The following is a 20329-nucleotide window of genomic DNA, read 5'->3' as shown; positions in this document are numbered from 1 at the left end:
GTGCACGGTTGACAAACCAGTGCTCTATACACACTATATACATTGGTGGCAACAGTGGGCATGCATAGGAGAGCATTGGGAGTGCAAACATACCAGGTTGTTGTTCTGGGAGCTGAGACAAGAAGGAGAGTCCAACTGCTGCGCCAGCGCTGTTTGCTATGTGGAAAAACATGGCGCCGGGGGAGTGTTTAGGAAATGCCACTCAAATAGGCTGGATCAAACGACGGACGCACCGACGGACGGACGACGGAGGCGGCAAAAAACAATCACGATCTGCATACGATTGACGGTCGGTCGGCCTGGGATTGACGGATCCTACCTGCAGCACGTAGGACCAAAGATGCGACCAAACGAGCGGCGTGAACGCGCATTGGATCGGAATCGGATCAAATAAATGTCAAAAACACACGATAGTACATACAATCTGCATACAACCGGAATAGTCGGAATTGGATCTAAATTGACAGAATCGGGCCCTAGTCGTCCTGGTGTGTACCCAGCATTAGTGAAATCTCCTCAAGTGTTTGAAATGGTTGTTTCATTAGAACAGTCAGTACCAGGTTCAGGTCCCATGACCAAAGACTTTCAAGGGGGATGTATCCTATTAATGTCTCTGAGACCTACACAACTGAAGCAGTGAATTGTTTTTTTCCATTACTCTATGGAGCTAATTCGTTAGCAAAATTCTAGTTTCTAACCGAATCCATTCTTCATCAATTTTATCAATTGATTTTAATATTTCAGTATTGTTTTATTTGTTATGAGAATTCTCATTAATGAAGTTAATATATTTGTATAATTAATAAATGTGTATCTTTTATCGGGTGCCGGACGCGATCCCGACAGTCGGGATCCCGACAGTCATTTACCCGACGTCGGGATCCCGACTGTCAAAACGCAGACAGCCGGGTACCTGATGACCACCCGCTATTTTCCCTCGTGGGGGTCCACGACCCCCGTAGAGGGAGAATACAATAAGTGGCTCGCACAGTGATCCACCGAGTCCGGGCAGTTGGGATCCCGACGTCGGGCTAATGACTGTCAGGATCCCGACTGTCGGAACCCCATACTACACCCCTTTTATCAGTGGTAGTGTGTATCTTTCAGCCAAACCCAAGTGCTGTATTTATATATGTGGAAAGAATAGATTTAAGTGAGATGTGCGCCAAGAAGATTAGACAGGTAATCGTGCACGAAGGTCAGGTCCCATATAATGCAATCCATTTTGATTGTGTGGGGTGTCAGCTCAGTCCAGGAACAGTGGTGTGCCGTTCAAAGGGTAGTTTTGGGAAAAGCTTGGTTTTGGACTTAGATAGCGACAAATATGCACGTATTCAGTTCACATGGGACAGTATTAATAAAGGTAAGCAATTTATTGATCACAGAGAAAAAAGGTATAATAAAAAAATGGGGAAGGGGGGTTTTTACATAAAAAAGAGGGATAAAAATTATATTGCACAATACAAGTGGGATGAGGGAAATGTCAGTACAGCAGACTGACCAAACTGGGAGAATGCAATATGTATACTATACGCTGTTTTCTAAAAACAAGATCACTAAACTAACCAATATAAAAGCAGATAAAATTAATCGGATTTAAAAAGGAAAAAGCAAGAGAAAAAAAAACAAGAGGTCAGCTTATCTTATAGCAGTGCGGTGAGGAGCAGGTGACAGAAGTTATCCCAACATGTTTCGTCCAACAGGACTTCGTCAGGGGTAAGGGACATAATGACTAAGGTTGTATTTATACCAGGGATAGGGTCTTAGACGCCGCCCCCCTCATTAACACTGCTTAATTACACATACTGCATATTTACAAAAAACCGTAAGCAAAAACATATGATGAATGTTGACAGTGGTATCTATTTTGACCACTATCAGGCTAAGCAAAAAGAGTGTTATACGGGCATATAACATGACAGAAAGGTTTGGAGTGTGGCAGCTCCGTTTCTAAGGAGCGTGACATCACATCCGCCCCACTTCCGCCACACATCCGGCGTTCGTGGAGCGCTTTTGCGCATGTGCGCCCAATTCATATAGCGCTGGAGAGTCCTTCGGCTTCACTTCTTTTTTCCAAATATTTTTATTGAACCTCATAAAACAGGGCTATAATACAATACATCCAGGCACGGATGCTGACAGTAACTTAGCATTTGTGAGGGTCAAGAATACATTTTTTTTTTATAACTCTTAAAACAATTCACTATGTAAATAAAGAGTGGAGTGTTCTCCCAAGGTATCCAAGTAAATATAGCCATATATAGGTCAGTCGATAAATTTCCAGCTGACTGTTTGGGATGAACTCTCCATCCATCCATTCAATTTTGTTATTAAATCAAGATAGTGATCAAAAATAACTAAATATATATAACATAATTGAAAAAAATAATAATATAAAAGAAAATAAAAGCAAGAAGAAGAGAAAAAAACAAAAAAACATAACACAATTATAAGCATGTAAACATTCAAACCACCCGGTCCTACCCTAACATGGTAGGTGACCAGATGTCAAATCAAAGTACCTGCCTAGCAACTGTCCCGGACCGTCGACCCGTCCATGGAGAGATCCAATCGGCGCGCAAGCAACAAGGAGAAGAGGGATTAAAGATATGGAGTATATAAAAAGAAGCAAAAGAAAAGGGCAAGGAGGCGGAGGGAGAGGTAGAATGTGTTGTGGCCTATATATGTGTGAGTTTAGTTGAAGGTGACTGGCGGGGCATTTTGTAAGAGTTGGAGGGAGTACCAAGATGTATTTTGAAAGCAACCCTGGATAGCCTGCTTGGTACGAGCTGGTAAGGTTTGGATGAATTTATTCCAACAGGCAAATAATTTAGGGGTCAGGCGTTCCTTATGGAGCGAGGTCTCCAGCCAGTCCATTGTGAATAGGAAAAGAAGGCGCGAGGTCGCCATGTCTAGTGAGGGGGGCGAGGATTGCATCAAATGTTGTAAAATTGCCTTTTTGCCTACTGCTGAGAGAAGGACAATCAGTTTTTTGTCGTTTTTAGGTATGGCGGATTGGTCAGCGATATGTCCGAATAGTGCCCAAGAATCTGTGCATTGGAATGTTAAATTAAGTGAGGTTGTAGCATAATTATGTAACGCGTGCCAGAAAGTCTGTACATGAGAGCATTGCCATAGACAATGATGTATATCGGCTTCTGGTGTGTGGCATTTGGGACAATCAGACCTTTCAGCTGTACCCATCAGGTAACAGCGCTTAGGCGAATAATAGGCTCTATGGAAGATTTTGTATAACATTTCCTGATAGGAGCTGGCTGGAATAAGTTTAAGGTTAATTAAAAAGGTGTCTAATATGGCCTCAGAGTCAAGGGAAGTTGACTGTGAAGCCCATTTGTTAAGCGTCGGCAAGTCAGTGTCAGGGTCCAGCTCTGGGCGTATGCGTCCATATATAGTGGAGATGGAATGTGTTTGAGTGCGGATTACCGAGTCTAATGGATTTGTGATGTCTTGGGGTTTGAGCTTGGATAGGACAGATCTAAGGTAGTGGATAGCTTGAGTGTATGGGAAAGCATGACTAGGCAAGAGGTTAAATCGTTGTGACGCTTCTTCAAACGTGAGCGGGGTGTTGGAAGTGTTAAGTAGGTGACGTAGACAAGTAATTCCCTGGGAGCGCCAGGCCACAAATGGGGATCCAGTGTCACCCCTTTGGAATTCCAGGTTGCCTACCAATGGGAGGGATAGAGAATAAAAGTGTTGTAGACCCAGAGACCTTCTCGCACATCTCCAGGCGTGGATAGTGGAGGATAATAGAGGATTGTCAAATTGAGGGCCTTTTAGTTGTGACGGGCGCGCGTGTAGGAGAAAACTAAGCGAGAGGGGAGCACATATTTGTGAGTCTAGGGCCGCATCGGTGAAAATGGCAGTACCATTCACCCAGTCCACTGCAAAACGAAGTATACATGCCAAATTATAGTACTTTATATTAGGCAGATTGAGACCACCCCTTTGAGACGTTTGCATCAATTTATAGAGGCTGATTCGGGGTCTTTTGGAGTTCCAGATAAATTTGGTGAGCATGGAGTGGAGTAAAGATATATCTGAGTTAGAAAGTAGAACTGGTGTCATCTGCATCACATAAAGTAGTTTTGGAAAACTAGCCATTTTGAATAGATTGCACCTGCCTAATAAATTTAATGGCAGATTTTGCCACAGATTCAACTCCGTTTGAATTTTGTGGATTACCGGTGTAACATTGTACAGTATGTATATAGGTTGTGTGGATGTGGGGGCAGAGCAATGCCTAAATATGTGATATATGTGGAGGCCCACTGAAAGGGGAAGGGAATGGTCCAATCAGACCTTATCTGTCCAAAGATGGCTAACGCTTCCGACTTGGCAAAGTTAATGGAGAAGCCAGCAAATGAAGAGAAGCGTGTAATTATGTCTATGAGACAGGGAACTGAGTGCTTAGGGTCAGATAAGAAGAGAAGAACGTCGTCCGCGAATGCGACGACCCTTAGCTCTCTGTTGCCAATTGTTATGCCGGCAAGGTTAGGGGAGGAGGTGATATGTCTGATAAGCAGTTCCAGTGCTAGGTTAAAGAGTAAGGGCAAGAGGGGACACCCCTGCCGTGTACCCCGCTCCGACAGAAGGACGGGGATGCTATGCCATTCACCATCACCTGGGCTGTTGGGGACGCATACATCGCCTGAACCAACCCCCGGAAGGGTCCTCCAAAAAGTTGTCTAGATAATATATCGTATAGGTGCGTCCAAGAGATCTTATCAAACGCCTTTTCGGCATCTAGGTTAATTAGTATATTATCTTGGAGGTTGTGAAGGCGAGTATGCGTTATTGCTGCTATGGCAGCTCGAACGCCCATTACCGATTGTCTACCTTTCACAAATCCCAACTGGGCTGGCGAGATCAGGCGAGGCATACATTTTTGCAGGCGGTTGGCCATCAACTTAGTCAAGATTTTGAAGTCTTGATTTAAAAGAGAGATTGGGCGGTAGGAGCCCATTAAGGTGGGATCTTTTCCTGGTTTTGGTATAACTATAATTCTGGCTGCATTGAATAGGAGTGGCATTTTCCCAGTTGTTATCAAGTGATTGTATAGTGATGTAAGTGTGGGGGCGCTATGTCTCCTTTCAGTAAATTATAGAACTCTGCCCCATATCCATCCGGGCCAGGACTTTTGCCGTTAGGCAAAGCTTTGATGGTGTCTATCACCTCCTCTTCCGTGACCAGGTGGTCCAGGAGGTCTCTTTCCTCCTGGGTCAGCTTGGGCAGGTCTGTGTCTGCTAAGAAAGTCTCACTTGCCTGTGTGTCATATGGCTCCTGCGAGTATAGGGAGGTATAAAAGTTGGAGAATTCACTACATATTTGATTAGGGTCAGTAATTAGGACACCGGCTTTGTTAATGGTCTTTACCCATGTTCGGGATCGGGGTCCCTTCATCAGGTTGGCTAGCATTTTTCAGGATTTGTTTCCAAATCTGTGTAATTTGTTACGGTAGTAGTTGTGTGAGGATTTGGCTTGTTCGGTGAGGAAGGTGTCATATATTTGTTTTGCCGCTAAGTATTCTTCCCTATGAGCTGGGGTATCTAACCTTTTGTATGTGTTATATGCCAGAGTGAGCGCGCTACTAAGGGTGTGTAATTGGGCTGTGAATTTTTTCCGTTTGGAATGAACATAGGACATAATATGGCCCCTGAGAACCGCCTTCGATGCGGTCCAGTATATGAGGTGGTTATCCGCCTGTGCTGAATTATCAGTGGCAAAGTTAGACCAAGCCTGTTTAAGATGTAAAAGGAAGTCCTCTGAATGGAATAGGTGTGCGGGAAACCTCCAACATTTGGTGTAATTTTGGGGTAAATCTAATTGTATGGTTAATAGTATAGGTGCATGATCCGATATTACAATATCCTGTATGGCCGTATGTGTTACCTTAGGAAGGAGGTGATCTGAAAGGAAAAGGTAGTCTATTCTGGAGTGTGTTGAATGTGGGTGTGAGTAGAACGTAAAGTCAAGTTGTGTAGGGTGAAATATACGCCAGGGGTCACTAATACCTAGTTGAGAGCACAGAGAGGAAAGAAGAGCAGGAGAGGTTTGAGATCTGCCAGTACTCACCCCGGATCTGTCCATGGATGGGTCCACGACTGTATTGAGATCTCCACCTAGAATGAGGTTGGTGCATCCCCAAGACAGCAGTTTCTGTAGCAGCATGGCAAAAAAGGAAGCGTCAGGGTTAGTCGGGGCATAAACATTTAACATCGTATATTGGGTATTACCCAGAAGTAAATCAATAAGAATAAACCTGCCCTCGGGGTCAATACATTTCCTAGTTATGGAGTATTGAATGTTTTTGTTAAATAGAATAGCTACCCCCCTAGTTTTGTTAGTGAAGGATGCCGATATGCACTCTCCCAGCCATGTGGCCTTGAGGGAGGGGTGAGAGCCCTCCATCCAATGGGTTTCCTGGAGGAAAACAATATGTGGATTCATGCGGGAAAGATGTGACATAACCTTTTTCCTTTTGACAGGGTGGTTAAGCCCCTCTACATTCCACGAAATTACATTAAAAGTAAGGAGTGGGGTGTCTTCTCCTATGTTATTTAAAGGGGTAATTGACTGGTTATATCAGCCAATACCCGCTGGGTGGATCATGTTAGAATGGTGAATATTCAAAAGAAGGGGCCCCTCTCCGTCCCAGCGAGCAGGGAGGGGTAAACCCACAGTGGGACGGGGTCCGCTAAGAAGACGGGCAGGCACATAACATAACATTGAAACAAACAAAACACACAAGAAAGTCATAGGTCTACGCCTATCAGATGCCAAGCGACTAGCAATATTCATCTCCTCAGTGAAGGAAGAACCTATCAACTGCAACATGTATTTGCAATGGTAAAATAGTAATGGTGAAATACTGGTGAAATACTAAAGCAGACATTAGCGGGCCCTCTAGGGTCCGGGGGTGCCAGACCTCTTGCTCAGGTCTCAGGGATTGAAAAATGAGCCCTGGCACTTGCGGGGTCATCAAAAAAAAGGGTCTGGCCATCCCCAAACACACCAAGGCGCGCTGGATAGAGCAGTGAAAATTTTATCTTGGACTCAATAAGATGTTTGCATATGGGGGCGAAGTCTCTTCGCTTAGATGCCACCAAGTTGGAAAAGTCCTGGAAAATGAGAAGGCGGTTGCCCTTATATGTGATGCTGTCCGTTTTCCTGTAGTGTTCCAAGACTTTTGCTTTGTCGGCATAGTTGAGAATGCGCATGATGACTGGCCTTGGTTTGCCATTAGGGTGAGGCCTGTCCGGCCCGATTCTGTGTGCTCTTTCAATCGCCAGGGGTACGCCCTTTAGGTCCAGCGCTAGTTGTTCTGGGATCCAGGAGGCTAGAAGATCTATTAGCTCGTGTCCCTTAACCGACTCGGGTATGCCCACCACCCGCAAATTGTTACGACGATTTCTGTTCTCCAGGTCGTCTAATTTTTTGGATAGTGTAAGGATTTCCTTAGAGTGAGAGGCTACTGTGATTTGTGCCGCCTGGAGATCATCTTCGAGGGAGGAGATTCTCTGTTCGGCAGTGTCCAGACGTTGAGAATGCTGTGTGATCTGGGCCAGGGTAGAATCGATGGAGGACTTAAGGCCCGCCAGTTTCTCATCTAGCATTGGGCCTATAACTGCAGCAATATCCGCTGCCTTCATTTTGGAAGCCCTGGGTGTGTTTGTAGCTTTCCTTTTGGTTTGTGAGGATAGGCGGGTAATAGAATGGTCAGAGTCTGATGAGTAGCCGCCTTGGGAGTCGGTAAGTGGAGCTCGAGATGTACCTGTGGTGGACATGGAGTATGGCACTAGGAATTTTTCCATACACCTGTCCCAGCGAGTATGGGTGGGGGGCCCTGGCAGTTGCAAAGGTGTGAGTGTAGGCCGCAGTCGGTGGTAGTAGGAAAAAAAAAAGGGGGGATAAATCACGTTTCACTGAAGAAATGACAATCACCAAAAAGTGCAGCAGGTATTCGCATTAGCTTCTGAGGCTGGTTGAACTGTAGTCACATTTTAAAGTAGCAAACAAATAGGGAGAGCAATGAAGTAGGTGGCAGTATCAACCATGTTAGGTTAATTTTGCAGGAGCAATGTTATTGTCATCAAATAGCATACACGGCACTTCTCCCTACATCGGGAGAGAGATAGGCTGTAATAGCCGTGTAAGATGAGGGGTGGCAGCCGTGCTGTATTGGAGTAGTAAGTTATTCTGCAGCACTATTTTGCATCCAGGAAGCAGTGATAACAAGATGCTGTATATAGGTAATAGAGGTTTTGGCTCAGCAAGACAGGGTGCTGCAAGTATGAATGGTCCAGATAAGGTAGAGGATAAGATTAATAAGATGAGCAATATGAATAATCACCCTCCAAAGGTTTTCTATAGGGTATAGGTGTGCGAGGTGTCCCCACAATTGCTCCAGAGCACCAGGGCCCACTGACCCGGGTGGTGTCCGGGTGCTCTCAGTAGGTCTCAGGTGCCCGGGCACAGAGTGTGCAGGATGCGCGGGTAGAGCCTGCAGGGGGGAGCTCCAGAACACAGGGTGGGGTTGTGTGTGCTGGCTTTATGGTGGGACCCTGTAGGAGGCAGCGACAGAATGGGAGTTTGGCTATGTTTATCCCCAAAATGGCGGCCGTTAGTATTTTCCCCTCCTCTCCCCCGTCGACCAGCGCAGGGAGGTCGGAGGGAAGGGTATGGCTGGACCCCAGGCCTTACTGGACTATCTCCTGTGTTTTGCGGCAGCGCCAGCCGCCGGTCTGTGCGGCCGCGATAGCCGCCGGCACGTGACCTCGCACCGTTCTTCGCGCCTCTGTGTGGTGGTGGGGTGCAGCCGCGGGCGGGTACGTGGGGTCTTCAGCACAGCTTACCCTGTCCAGGGATGTGTGGTCGCTGCCAGGGCTCGTCTCTCCGGATGTCTGGGGAATCGTCCCGGGCCTCTCCCCCTCATCTGCTGCAGGTGACTCGTGGGTGTCAACTCGAGGTCCCGGCTTTAGCCCGTGGGAAGGCCGCAACCCGCAGGAGCACTTATAAGTGCTTCCCGGCTCCGCGACGCAGTCCCACCGGTGTCCGGGGAAAGGTAGACGGGCAGGGGGACAACCTGGGTCAGGGATGGGGAGGGTGAGAGGTGATTTTGGGCTGTTTTCAGTACCGGAGCGGAGGAGCTGATCCTGGATGCGTCCGGTCTGCTCGGCTGCCAAGCCACGCCCCCCTCGGCTTCACTTCTATAGGTTCATGCGCGCTGGGTCTCATACATCAGTTTGTGCGCATGCGCGCTTGGTCTCAGGTGCTCTGTGTTGTTCTTTTACGATGTTCTCGTGCGACAGCACTGCGGGGGTTGCCATGGTGATGTTGTTTTGCCTCAGATTCATACTGTGAGCATAACAGTTCATAGCAGACTTTGCTTGGGGAATCTCATGTCCTGGGATTGCGGAGGGGATTCAGTTATTCTGCATGTACTTCTCAGAGATACAGGAATCGGAGATAGTAGGAAAAAATGAAAAGATAAAAATCATTCCAGACCTTGTATATTAAGTATAAGCAGTTAAATAAATGGGGTACTCCCTAAGTTACTAATACGGTGATATGGAAATATAAGTATTTAAGAGGGCATGTGAAAAACAAATATAGGATTAAAAAATATATATATTTTTTACAATGGCTATAGGGCATGTTCCAAATGACACAGTATTTTAGAGATATATGCAAGTTTACACAGAAGGAATGAAAATGATGACAAAAAGAGTGTAATGGAGTATAAATATATTAATTTATTGATTTATTTACATGGGTGGGTACAGCACATACAAATAATCTCCGCCGATGTTGGAGGTTGTGTTGCAGTTGATGAACTGTTTAGTCTTGAATTCTTTTGTTTTGTCCTTGTTGAAGAAGTTCTTTCTAGTCTGGTGAAGATATTTACAGATATTACAGTGGCCACATTTGTAGCTACCGGTGCATTTTGGTAGGCCTCTCTGTTGAGTCGATTCTTCTCTCAGCATGCTGGGGGCTAAAAGGTCTTTCAGGTTCTTTTGCTTCCGATACACGATTTGTGATTTTACAGGTAGGGATTCTTTCATGATGGGATCCATCAGTAAGATGTTCCAGTGTTTATTAAGTGCTTCCTTGATGATTCCTTCATGATGATTGTATGTTGTGATAAATTTGACATCTGGTTCTCTATTCTCTTTCAGCTTGTATTCTAGTAGTTTTTTCCTGTCTAATGCTTTCGCTCTCTTTTTGGCTTTCTCCAAGATATGTGTTGGATATTTCTTCTCCCTGAATCTACTTGAGATGGCTTCAAGTTGTAAATCTCTATCCTCTTCTTTTTTACAGTTGCAGGTAATTCTGTGGTATTGGGAGTAGGGGATGTTATTCTTCCATTTTTGTAGATGTCCACTCTCATAATGTACGTAGCTGTTGGTGTCAACCTTTTTTACAAAGTTTTTGGTTATCACATTGTTGGATGTTCCTGTCAGTACTAAGTCTAGAAATTCGATTTCTTTGTCATTTGTGTTTGAGGTGAAAACCAAGTTCAGATCGTTCTCTCCAATGTACTTTAAAAACTCATGAAACCTCTGTTTGGAGCCATCCCAGACTATTAAAATGTCATCTATATAATGTTTGAATATAATAATGTTCTGTTTGTATGGATGGTCATTGTAGATGAATCTTCTCTCCCAGTAACCCATTAGCAAGTTTGCAAAACTTGGGGCAAATATTGTGCCCATGGCTGTTCCGCAGACCTGTAAGTAAAAGAAATTTAGAAATTTAAAATAACTGTGTTTCAAGATAAAATTCATGACATCAGATGAATTTCCTTTGTGCTATGGAGAGAGAGTCATCTTTTTCAAGGAACTCTTTGCATGCCTCGATTCCCACATGGTGTTGGATACATGTGTAAAGTGACTGTACATCTATGGTTGCCCACATGTATCCCTCCTTCCACGTAAATTCCTCCATGAGGTTCAGGACCGATGTCGTATCTTTCAGGTAGGACGGTAGGCTGTTCACATGTGGTCGCAAAAAAATAGCCGCGTATTCGGATAGATGGGACGTCAGAGAATCAATCCCTGCCACTATAGGTCTTCCGGGTGGGTTGTCCATGGATTTATGCACTTTCGGAAGAAAGTAAAAGACTGGAGTGGTGGGATTTATGTGTAGTAGGTACTGAAATTCTTCTTCTTTCTTAAGAATATTTTCCCTTAGACCTTGTAGGAGTAAGGGTCTCAGTTCGTCAATGTGGTTTTCTTTTGGATCTTTCTGGAGTTTCATATATGATACATTATCACTTAGAAGACGTTCGGCTTCTGATACATATGCTGTTCTATTCATGATCACAATGCCTCTCCCCTTATATGCTGCTTTGATGACCATGCTTTCATCCTTTTGTAGTGTCTCCAAGGCTTCTTTTTCTTTTCTTGTGAGGTTTTTGTCTATTGGTTGTAACGCCCTGTTTCCACATAATTCTTATTTAACCAGTTCGTAGAAAGTGCCAATGTATTGTCCTTTAGATTCGATCGGATAGAATTTGGACTTATTCTTTAGTCCAGATTTGGAGGTGTTGGTTGGATGGTCGGATGTTTCATCTTCTTTCCTTAGGAAATGTCTTTTCAGAGTTAGATGTCTGACAAACTTATTTAGGTATTTGATGATAACTGGGAGAAGTGTCACAAGCAAATTTTATTCAAAGAAAGGTATAGACATAGACTTATTTAGGTCTATGAATGTGTCAAATTTGTTGAGAGCCTTTGTGGGGGCAAATGAAAGACCTTTGTTGAGTAGTGTGAGTTCCGGTTCGGTGAGTTGACGTTGAGATAAATTAAAGACGCCATGGTTTGTAGTTGGCTTTATTGTAGGTTCCTTCTTTTCTGTGAGTTTCGATTTCCTCCCACCTCTGCATCCTCTTCTTCTTCTAGTTGTCTTTTTTAAGGGGGATGCGTGTGTTGCTTTCTCTGTAACTCTCTGTAATAATTTCTCTTTCATCTTCGTACTGGGGCCTGGGGATAAAAAATGCTTGTTAACTTTTTCGGTACTGGTGGTTTGTAATTTTCCTGGATGATTATTGGTGTAGACAGGATGGTTTCTTCTTTTCTCCCAGTTTAAGTTCCAGGCTCCCTTTTTGGTTGTTTCTGATTGTTTCCTGTATGGTGGTTGTGGAATGTATGGTTGTCTATTACTCCTGGACCAATTTTTGATCTTATCGTTTTCGTAGTCATTTTTGTCCCTCTGAGAAGACATTTCCTAAGGAAAGAAGATGAAACATCCGACCATCACCTCCAAATCTGGACTAAAGAATAAGTCCAAATTCTACCCGATCGAATCTAAAGGACAATACATTGGCACTTTCTACGAACTGGTTAAACAAGAATTATGTGGAAACAGGGAGTTACAACCAATAGACAAAAACCTCACTTGAAAAGAAAAAGAAGCCTTGGAGACACTACAAAAGGATGAAAGCATTGTCCTCAAAGCAGCAGATAAGGGAAGGCATTGTGATCATGGATAGAACAGCATACGTATCAGAAGCCGAACGTCTTCTAAGTGATAATGTATCATATATGAAACTCCAGAAAGATCCAAAAGAAAACTACATTGACGAACTGAGACCCTTACTCCTACAAGGTCTAAGGGAAAGTATTCTTACGAAAGAAGAATTTCAGTACCTACTACACATGAATCCCACCATTCCAGTCTTTTACTTTCTTCCGAAAGTGCATAAATCCATGGACAACCCACCCGGAAGACCTATAGTGGCAGGGATTGATTCTCTGACGTCCCATCTATCCGTATACGCGGATATTTTTTTGCGACCACATGTGAACAGCCTACCGTCCTACCTGAAAGATACGACATCGGTCCTGAACCTCATGGAGAAATGTACGTGGAAGGAGGGATACATGTGGGCAACCATAGATGTACAGTCACTTTACACATGTATCCAACACCATGTGGGAATCGAGGCATGCAAAGAGTTCCTTGAAGAAGATGACTCTCTCTCCATAGCACAAAGGAAATTAATTTGTGATGTCATTAATTTTATCTTGAAACACAATTATTTAAAATTTCTAAATGACTTTTTCTTACAGATCTGCGGAACAGCCATGGGCACAATATTTGCCCCAAGTTTTGCAAACTTGCTAATGGGTTACTGGGAGAGAAGATTCATCTACAATGACCATCCATACAAACAGAACATTATTATATTCAAACGTTATATAGATGACATTTTAATCGTCTGGGATGTCTCCCAACAGAGGTTTCATGAGTTTTTAAAGTACATTGGAGAGAACGATCTGAACTTGGTTTTCACCTCAAACACAAATGACAAAGAAATCGAATTTCTAGACTTAGTACTGACAGGCACATCCAACAATGTGATAACCAAAAACACCAACAGCTACGTACATTATGAGAGTGGACATCTACAAAAATGGAAGAATAACATCCCCTACTCCCAATACCACAGAATTACCCACAACTGTAAAAAAGAAGAGGATAGAGATTTACAACTTGAAGCCATCTCAAGTAGATTCGGGGAGAAGAAATATCCAACTCCTATCTTGGAGAAAGCTAACAAGAGAGCGAAAGCATTAGACAGGAAAAAACTACTAGAATACAAACTGAAAGCGAATAGAGAACCAGATGTCAAATTGATCACAACATACAATCATCATGAGGGAATCATCAAGGAAGCACTTAATAAACACTGGAACATCTTACTGATGGATCCCATCATGAAAGAATCCCTACCTGTAAAATCACAAATCGTGTATCGGAAGCAAAAGAACCTGAAAGACCTTTTAGCCCCCAGCATGCTGAGAGAAGAATCGACTCAACAGAGAGGCCTACCAAAATTCACCGGTAGCTACAAATGTGGCCACTGTAATATCTGTAAATATCTTCACCAGACTAGAAAGAACTTCTTCAACAAGGACAAAACCAAAGAATTCAAGACTAAACAGTTCATCAACTGCAACACAACCTCATTGATTTATATGCTGGAATGTCCATGTGAACTTCGCTACATAGGAAAAACAAAGCGGGCACTGAAAATCCGTATACAGGAGCATGTGAGGAACATTAAAAACAAAGTACAGACACATGCAGTTTCACAACATTTCAGCACGCATCATAACTCAGACCAGGAAAACTTGACATTCAGGGGTATTGAACTTGTCACCCTTGGAGAGAGAGGAGGGGACCTATCAAATCTTCTCTCACGTAGAGAGATGTATTGGATTTTTGAATTGAATACCCTACACCCAGTGGGCTTCAACGAAAGCTATGAGATAGCACCCTTCATATAATTAACAGAAGAAGAGATCCCGTAGCGGTCAGTAATTTGTAACAAGGTTTCCGCTGAATAGTACCGGATCGGGTGACCTTCTGGGAAGTCCAGTCCTGGCATCCTAGCTTGAAACCCCACCTCTCCTGTACTTGTCTCCACCATCCTTCACTCTCCTTTACACTGCCTCACACTTCGCCCCTATATAGTCTGCCTATATTGAATATAACCAAACGAGTGTAAACAGTACACATGCATGGATCTCCAACCAACAACCATACAGCCATACCACACTGGGATGCCCAATCACATCCGAACTTGGAAGCTAAGCAGTGATGGGCCTGATTAGTACTGGGCAGGGGGACCTCCCAGGAATATTGGGTGCTGTACCACAACATCTGCGGAGATTTTTTGTTTGTGCTGTACTCACCCATGTAAATAAATCAATAAATTAATATATTTATACTCCATTACACTCTTTTTGTCATCATTTTCATTCCTTCTGTGTAAACTTGCATATATCTCTAAAATACTGTGTCATTTGGAACATGCCCTATAGCCATTGTAAAAAATATATATATTTTTTAATCCTATATTTGTTTTTCACATGCCCTCTTAAATACTTATATTTCCATATCACCGTATTAGTAACATAGGGAGTACCCCATTTATTTAACTGCTTATACTTAATATAAAAGGTCTGGAATGATTTTTATCTTTTCATTTTTTCCTACTATCTCCGATTCCTGTATCTCTGAGAAGTACATGCCGATTAACTGAATCCCCTCCGCAATCCCAGGACATGAGATTCCCCAAGCAAAGTCTGCTATGAACTGTTACGCTCACAGTATGAATCTGAGGCAAAACAACATCACCATGGCAACCCCCGCAGTCCTGTCGCACGAGAACATCGTAAAAGAACAACACAGAGCACCTGAGACCAAGCGCGCATGTGCACAAACTGATGTATGAGACCCAGCGCGCATGCGCACATGAACCTATAGAAGTGAAGCCGAAGGACTCTCCAGCGCTATATGAATTGGGCGCACATGCGCAAAAGCGCTCCACGAACGCCGGATGTGTAGCGGAAGTGGGGCGGATGTGATGTCATGCTCCTTAGAAACGGAGCTGCCATACTCCAAACCTTTCTGTCATGTTATATGCCCGTATAATACTCTTTTTCCTTAGCCTGACAGTGGTCAAAATAGATACCACTGTCAACATTCATCATATGTTTTTGCTTACGGTTTTTTGTAAATATGCAGTATGTGTAATTAAGCAGTGTTAATGAGGGGGGCGGCGTCTAAGACCCTATCCCTGGTATAAATACAACCTTAGTCATTATGTCCCTTACCCCTGACGAAGTCCTGTTGGACGAAACATGTTGGGATAACTTCTGTCACCTGCTCCTCACCGCACTGCTATAAGATAAGCTGACCTCTTGTTTTTTTTTCTCTTGCTTTTTCCTTTTTAAATCCGATTAATTTTATCTGCTTTTATATCAGTTAGTTTAGTGATCTTGTTTTTAGAAAACATCGTATAGTATACATATTGCATTCTCCCAGTTTGGTCAGTCTGCTGTACTGACGGATTCAGTATTGAATCCCGGCGGTCGGGATCCCAGTGTACAGAATCCCGACAGCCGAAATGCCGACAAGGGTGGGACGTGGATCGCCCCCCCCCCTTGCGGGCTCGCTGCGCTCGCCACGCAGCTGGCCCGGTGCCTCGCTACGCTCGGCACACTAATTTATTCTCCCTCCAGGGGTGTCGTGGACACCCCAGGAGGGAGAATGTGTCGGCATTTCGGCGGTCGGGATTCCGGCGTCGGGATTCTGAACGCCGGGATCCCGACCGCCGGGATATTAACTGCATCCCGTACTGACATTTCCGTCATCCCACTTGTATTGTGCAATCCTCTTTTTTATGTAAAAACCCACCTTCCCCATTTTTTATTATACCTTTTTTCTCTGTGATCAATAAATTGCTTACCTTTATAAATACTGTCCCATTTGAACTGAATACGTGCATATTTGTCGATATATATATATATATATATATATATATATATATATATATATTTTTTTTTTTTTCTTCTTTGTTTACATATTTGGGATATTTACACACTCCCTATACAGCAGCTTTGGCCCTACCTGTGGTTCTTTTCTTTTCTAATCTGTTTTTTTAATAAAAGTTGTTCACCTTCCTGTTGGCATAACATGCCATCAGGTCCACTTTCGGCTTGCCGAACCGGGTTACAATTATCTCTTACACCTTTGTACACAGCTCCCATTCTCCTGGTAGAATCTCCTTTGGAATTAAAAAGTCTGCAATTGTGTTTTTTCTGGGATATATACAGCTGTGATGGACTAAAGATTTTCTACTGCCCATGGCATGATCTTACTTAGTTACATAGTTACAAAGTAGGTAAGGTTGAAAAAAGACTTGCATCCATCAAGTTCAACCTAGGTTTTAACATCTTATCCCTGCTGTATAGTATGTTGTTAAAGAGAGATTATGATTACTAATTGTACCCATGGATGTTATTAACCAATAAATGTTTATCCAACCCTAATTTGAACGTATTTATTGTCTCCGCTGACACCACCTCCCCAGGAAGATTGTTCCAAAGTTTGACTGCTCTGACCGAAAATAACTTTTTTCTTCTGATCTAAACTCGTGCCCTCGTGTCCTAGATTCCTTTCTAGCAGTAAAAAGGGTGTTTGAACATAATATATTTGTACATGTTGAGCATGTCCCCCTTAGACGTCTCTTCTCTAGTGTTAATATGCCCAAATTACTCTCCTCGTACCTTAAATTCTCCATTCCCCTAATTAGTTTTGTTGCTCTTTTTGGGATTTTTTCTAATTCTATGATGTCCTTCTTATAGTGTGGGGCCCAGAATTGTACTCCATATTCCAGGTGAGGTCTAACCAATGTTTGTACAGTGGCATAATTAACTTTGAGTCTCTAGTTTCCATGCCCCTTTTAAGACGTGCTAGAATTTTGTTGGCCTTTTTGTTGCCATGTGACATTGAGCACTACACCCCAGTTTTTCATCTATTTTGACTCCCAGATCTTTTTTCAGTACCGAATTACCCAACGTCTGGCTGCTTAGGTTATAACTAGCACACCGATTATGTCTCCCAAGGTGCATAACCTTGCATTTATCTACATTGAACCTCATCTTCCACATTTTTGCCCACTCATCTAGGGTGTCAAGATCATTTTGAAGTGCAGCGACATCCTCAGGTGAGTTTAATAACTCTGCTCAATTTTGTGTTGTCTGCAAAGATGGATACATTGCTGAGTAACCCCATCCCAATATCGTTAATAAAAATGTTAAACAAAATGGGCCCAAGGACCGAACCCTGTGGCACCCCACTTAATAACGGTATCATATTTAATTCTGCACTGTTCACAACCAGTCTTTGTTCTCTATTACACAGCCAGTTCCCTTCCCATCTACAGATATTTGCCCCTAATCCTAGGTCCTCCATTTTATTTAACAACTTCCTGTGTGGTACTGTATCAAAAGATTTAGCAAAATCTAGGAACATCACATCTACAGCGTTTCCATTATCAAGTTTTTTGCTAACGTCCTCGTAGAAGCCTAGTAAATTTGTCTGGCATGAATGATTTTTCATGAACCCATGCTGGTTAGTACTGAGCAAACTATGAAGGTCTAAATATTCATGGATACCATCCCTCAAAATCCTTCAAATATTTTACCCACTATTGATTTTCAGCTCACAGGCCTGTAGTTAGCTGGGTCATCCCTTTTTTTCCCTTTTTGAATATTGGTACTACCTTAGCTATTCTCCAGTCTCTTGGTACCTTACCTGATGATAGTGAGTTATCAAAAATGTAATATAGAGGGGTCGCTAGTTCCACCCTTAATTCCATTAGTACCCTAGGATGAATCCCATCTGGCCCTAGTGATTTGTTTGTTTTGATTTTGCTGAGCCTCAATATTATCTCCTCAAGCGTGAAATCAATATTGAGATCTGGCTTGTTTGTCTCGCTTGTGGTACATGTGCGTTCCATTGCCTGCTCTCCCCTAGTAAACACTGATGAGAAGAACCCATTTAGCAGTTCTGCTTTTCCCTTATCTTCTGTAAAACTTTTACCATTGATATCGGTTAATGGGCCTATGTTCTCTTTAATTATTTGCTTACTATTTATATACTTGAAAAACTTCTTGGGGTTGGTTTTTGCTTTCAGTAGCTATGCGCTCTTCATTTTCCCTTTTTTAGCTGCTTTGATTACCCTTTTACAAGTTTTGTTTGATTCTTTGTACTTGTTGAACGCCTCCTCATTTACGTTATTTTTGTAGAATTTCAACGCTCTTATTTTATTATTAATTGCTGTACTAACTTTTTTATCCAACCATGATGGCTTTTTTTTATTGAATTTACCCTTATTGACATTTGGTATGAATTTATTAGTTAAAGATTCCAGCACATTTTTTAATGTATCCCACATCTCCTCTGCATTTTTTCCCTCAAATACCTCTTTCCACACAACTTTCTTTAGCGCTTCCCTGAATAACTTGAAGTTAGCTTTCCTGAATTTAAGTATTTTAGCCGGTCCTTTATGATATAGTTTACAGAAGTTGATTTCCAGTGAAACCATGTTGTGGTCACTGTTCCCTAGATGTTTAATGACTTTGGTGTTTGAAACTAAGTCTATGTTATTTGTTAATACTAAATCCAATAATGCCTCATTAAGAGTTGGAGCTTCTACTGTATCTTCTCTGATACCGCTATCAACATCTGGCTTTTGGTAGCCCCTTGAGGATTTAGTTGTGAGACTGCCTTCTCCGACTGGAGAACCTTGTTCATAAACCACTTGTCCACCCTCTTAGGGATTCTTTTGCTTTGTGACTAAGAAAAAATGAAATCTGACCGTTGCTTCTGCTTCTCACGTATGGTAACAGGTGCCATTGCAGACTCCTCATGTACCACTGTGCCCAAGGGATTATATGAATACATGACTCCATCATTCCCAGAAGCTGAAGGCCCAACATCATAGCAAATCTCTCTTTTTGTAAGAGAGACTGGGCTAAATTTTTAATTCTCAGACACCTCTTGTTTGACAATGCAATTGAAAACATCTGTGTCTATAAGAACTCTCAGGTATTGAATCCTCTATGTCGGTAGTAATTGGCTTTTCTCTTGCCTGATAGTCCAACTGTGCTTCTGTAAATAACCAATCCTGAAACTCGTGAAACTTTTTCTGGTTGGCCATAGTCATAATCTTGAACCCCTTCTAAAGGGCTGCTGAAAGGACTGACAGGTCATATTAGCATTCCCTCTCATGTAAAAAGGCTGACCTGGACGGTAGCTCTTTGCATCCCTATAGAACTGCTTCTCAGAGGTAGGTATGGGAAAATATTTCATTCTGTCCTGTGGCAAGCGGACAGATTTTCCTCCTGAACTTCTTTGAATCATTGAGTCTAATTTAGACCCAAACAGGAAGTTACCCTCAAATGGCAGGGTTGTGAGCTTATTCTTTTAACTTGCATCGGCATTCCATAGTTTAAGCCAAAGAGCTCTCCTTGCTGTAATCCATAGCCTTGGCTGAGAAGGACACTGCATCTAGAGATGATTCACACAGTTATTCAATTGATTTTTACATTATCTGTAAACTCCCGATAGAATTTAAAAACAATATATTATCTTCAATATCAGTATGCAGGTTGGACCCCCAGTCTCAGGGCTCTGCATACTGACCCCATCGCAACACTAGATTTAAGGGACATAGCTAAAGCCAGATGCAATTTCCAGAGAGAATTCTCTATCTTCCTCTCCATTGCGTCCTTGAACGCCGCCCCATCTTCCAATGGTATTGTGGTTCTATGCATCAGCTCTGCCACCGCAGCATCCACCTTTAGAACCAGTCACCAATTAAGGAACTTTTCATCTTTAAAGGGGTGCATTTTATCTAACCTGGCCCAGCCTCCCTATCTCTTGTCAATTCTTTAGAGATCATCTCCTCAACCACCTTATGTACTGGAAAAGTATCTTCAATCTTCAAACA

At 42.9% G+C, this 20329-nt stretch overlaps 1 protein-coding gene and 1 pseudogene across 5 annotated transcripts in view; both read left to right on the top strand.

Moving 5' to 3' along the window:
• RNF213 (ring finger protein 213) overlaps window positions 1-20329 on the top strand; it is a 218750-nt gene that overhangs the window by 60994 nt on the left and 137427 nt on the right. The gene's annotated exons all lie outside the window — the stretch shown is intronic.
• LOC146076098 (5S ribosomal RNA) lies at window positions 14566-14683 on the top strand (annotated as a pseudogene).

This window comes from Crinia signifera, chromosome 4, assembly GCF_055691185.1.
Source record: "Crinia signifera chromosome 4, ASM5569118v1, whole genome shotgun sequence".
Classification (NCBI taxonomy): Eukaryota; Metazoa; Chordata; class Amphibia; order Anura; family Myobatrachidae; genus Crinia; species Crinia signifera.
This window is presented reverse-complemented; position numbering and strand designations above follow the sequence as displayed.